The sequence below is a fragment of the Procambarus clarkii genome, chromosome 2 (genome assembly GCF_040958095.1).
Source record: "Procambarus clarkii isolate CNS0578487 chromosome 2, FALCON_Pclarkii_2.0, whole genome shotgun sequence".
Classification (NCBI taxonomy): Eukaryota; Metazoa; Arthropoda; class Malacostraca; order Decapoda; family Cambaridae; genus Procambarus; species Procambarus clarkii.
The window spans coordinates 13,458,599-13,463,019 of NC_091151.1; positions in this window are offsets into that span (position 1 = coordinate 13,458,599).

Sequence of the window (4,421 nt, forward strand, 5' to 3'; positions counted from 1 at the left end):
GCTCAATTCCAACGCAATTCAAACAAAATAATTCAATCAAAATGCAAATAAATCAAAATCTATGAAAATTGCATTTATCAATGCAGTCAGAAACATTGAAATGGAATTGTTACATATTTAGTATATTATGTGTGTGTGTTGCTCTTACATGCAACAGATGGCGCTGTTAAGGGGGCATATCAAAAAATATCGTTATAAATTAAAATTGTTCAATTTGCTTATAAATTTTTTATGAAATGGTTATAGAAAGGGCTGCAACTGGTCCAAGTTTCACCATCAAACCCTAAACAGAAAAGGAGAAAAAAAATACACAACGTATTATGCAAGGAATGTTCAACATTCTCAAATAATCTCAGGGAACACATGTGTCAACTAAAATGTCTACTATGTGCTGTAGAAGCACAAACTCTTGTAATAATTGTAATATGTATGTTCAATATATTTATATTTAATTTTTTTTTCTTTTTATTTTTATTTTTTTTTTTTTTTGGCCAATTTTTTTTTCTCGTTTGTTATCAAGGGATTTGCATGAAACTTGCACACCTTGCTCAATGGATGCCTATCTACAAGGGTGCCAATTATGAACGAAATCTGTCGAAGTCAAGCTCAGCTACAGGTGGCCGAACTTGGATCTTTATTTTACTCTGGAAAGTAATTTACACCTTCAAATTACTTCAGAGCTTTCATTTATTAATAAATTTACATGCAAATTACACCTTATATGTAGCGTTTGTGCTTCTACAGACTCTAGTAGACATTTTAGTCCAAAGTCTATTTGTTGATTTTATAAAAATTTATAAATATCATATATTGCATATTTTTTTAGTAGGGTAACTTTGAAAAATTATATTATTGCACTAAACACTCTTTTGATAAAACTGATCACTAGAATCCTTTATTATGTGCTTAGTTTAATATCTGAGTGTAATAGAAATGATTTTAGTTGACATATGTGTTCCCTGAAACTATTTGAAAATTCGTTGCATAATTCGTTGTTTATTTTTTTTCTCCTTTTCTGTTTAGGGTGTGATGATGAAACTTGGACCAGCTGCAGCCCTTTCTATAACCATTTCATAAACAAATTTATAAGCAAATTGAACCACTTTTAATTTTACATCGATATGCCCCCTTAAAAAAACAAAAAACATGTTTTTTTTCCCGTCACAGGTGAGGCATGTATATAGTAGATATATAAAAAGACGTGCCTATTCGAATGCAACGTTGTGTCAAAATTTCAAAGCTATCGGTAAAGAAGTTTCGAAGATTTCCCTCACTTGAAAAACATTTGAAAAACACAGTTTTCCAGAGAAAGCATGTTTTTTTTACCGTCACAGACGTGACATCTATATAGTATGTATATAAAAACTAGGCCGGATGCGAATGGAACATTGTGTGAAAATTTCAAAGCAATTGGTGAAAAACTTTCGGAGATTAGCGATTTTGAACAAACGAACATTTTCATTTTTTTATAATATATATATATATATATATATATATATATATATATATATATATATATATATATATATATATATATATATATATATATATATATATATATATATATATATATATATATATATATATATATTGGTGTATACTGGCAGCAGGTTTTCTTTCAAACATGTTTCATTGAATATGACCGCATATTCTGTATTTATTATTTTCTGGTTTAGGGCTTCTATCCCTCTAACTATTTTCTTAGCATCAGGGCTTAATTGGAATAGGAGTTCTCCAAAACTCATTTTCGTACTTTTAAGGCGAAGAAAAGAAGTGATTTACTATAGAGTGTATTATATATATATATATATATGTATATATGTATATACATATATATATATGTATATATGTATATACATATATATATGTATTATATATATATATATATATATATATATATATATATATATATATATATATATATATATATATATATATATATATATATATATATATATATATATATATATATATATATATATATATATATTGGTGTATACTGGCAGCAGGTTTTCTTTCAAACATGTTTCATTGAATATGACCGCATATTCTGTATTTATTATTTTCTGGTTTAGGGCTTCTATCCCTCTAACTATTTTCTTAGCATCAGGGCTTAATTGGAATAGGAGTTCTCCAAAACTCATTTTCGTACTTTTAAGGCGAAGAAAAGAAGTGATTTACTATAGAGTGTATTACACTTATTTGTATAATTTGCACGACGTTTCGAACGTCCATGGTTCATTCTCAAGTGAACAGATCTTACAATACTAGTTGATTTTATACCCGCATTAGGTCAGGTGATAATACAATGAAGGTGAAAAACATGGGGGGATACATAAGGGATAAACATAGGGGCTGCAGAAGGCTTATTGGCCCATACGAGGCATCTCCTATCTAAACACAAAGATTAATCCAGTGTAATTGGCCTGTTATGTTGGACATTGTCTTCTGTGTTGGCATCGATATGTTCTTGTCTTGTCCTTACTCTCATGGTGGGTAGAGTAAATAGTTCCGTGATTTGGGTGTTCATGGTAGGTCGCTCTATTCTTATGTGAATTGCCTCAAGAATTTGTAATCTTCTTGAATCTTGGGTTTTGTCTATTATGCAAGTATTCTTGTTCAACATTTCTCTTGTTAGAGTAATGTCATGGGCTTGTCTCATGTGATTCCTAGGGGCACCAGATTGAAGATGGCATGTCAAACGCCTCGTCAGCTTGGTCGACGTCATACCTATGTACTTACATTGAAGGTTACATCCTTCGTGGGGCAAGTGTACATGTATACAACGCTTGACTGCTGTAGAGGGTTCTCCGTCGGCTTCGGGCTGTTTTTGATAAGGAGTTCGGAAGTCTTCTTGGTTTTGTAGAATATTATCAGGTTTATGTTTTGGTTAGGAGTAGTGCTTTTTACTCCTTTACGGATTATTTCTTTCATTATTCTTTCCTCTTTTATATGTTCACTGTGCATGGTTGATTTGTAATATAATTTTATTGGGGGTGTTGTGGTTTCTGTTCTAGGTTCTGAATTATACCAACGGTCCAAGTGTCTTCTTATAGCAGCGTTTATTTCCGCGTTGCTATATCCGTTGTTCACCAATACCTGAGTTACTCTTTCAAACTCTCTACTCACGTTGCTCCATTCAGAGCAGTGGGTAAGCGCTCGACGAATATAAGCATTGAGAACACTGGCTTTGTATCTTTGGGGGCACTCACTTCTACCGTTCAGGCATAATCCTATGTTGGTGGGCTTGGTATATACGTTGGTGCTTAAAGAGGTTCCTGTTTTTGTTATTAGTACATCCAAGAATGGCAGACTGTTATTTTCACTATTTTCATGTGTAAATCGGAGTACTGACTCTCTCTCTAGGTGTCTTTTTAGGTCAATTAGTTCATCTGAGTCTTTTACTATTACGAATATGTCATCTACATAACGGCAGTATACAGTTGGTTTTTGTCTGCTACTGAAGACCCTATCTTCGATGGTTCCCATATAAAAATTAGCAAATAAAACTCCTAAGGGGGAGCCCATTGCTACTCCGTCTATTTGTAAATACATGTCTCCTTGTGGACTGATGAAAGGGGCTTCCTTTGTACATGCTTCGAGAAGACTTTTCAAGTGTGGCTCAGGTATGTCTAATTTGGGGGTGCTCTCGTCTCTGTATACTCTGTCCAGTATCATTCCTATGGTTGTGTCGACTGGGACGTTGGTAAAAAGGGATTCAACGTCCAGGGAAGCGATGATTCCATCGGGCTGGGTAGATTTGATCAATTCTAGGAAATCTGCTGATGATTGTAGACTAAACTTACTTGGAGTGTATGGAGTAAGGAGTTCATTGAGTTTCTTTGCCAGGTGATAAGTTGGGGTTGGTATTTGGCTGATTATAGGGCGTAGTGGGTTACCTGGTTTATGCGTCTTAACATTGCCGTAGGCATATCCTAAGCCATAGTCGCCTTGAAGTTTATTGAAATGCAGCCCCTATGTTTATCCCTTATGTATCCCCCCATGTTTTTCACCTTCATTGTATTATCACCTGACCTAATGCGGGTATAAAATCAACTAGTATTGTAAGATCTGTTCACTTGAGAATGAACCATGGAGGTTCGAAACGTCGTGCAAATTATACAAATAAGTGTAATACACTCTATAGTAAATCACTTCTTTTCTTCACCTTAAAAGTACGAAAATGAGTTTTGGAGAACTCCTATTCCAACTAAGCCCTGATGCTAAGAAAATAGTTAGAGGGATAGAAGCCCTAAACCAGAAAATAATAAATACAGAATATGTGGTCATATTCAATGAAACATATATATATATTAGTATATTTTGGTAGCAGTCTTTCCTGTAAACATATATTATTAAATATGACCGAAAAAGTAAGATTAATAATTCTAACACGAATTTTCTCTATCTTTCGTACATTT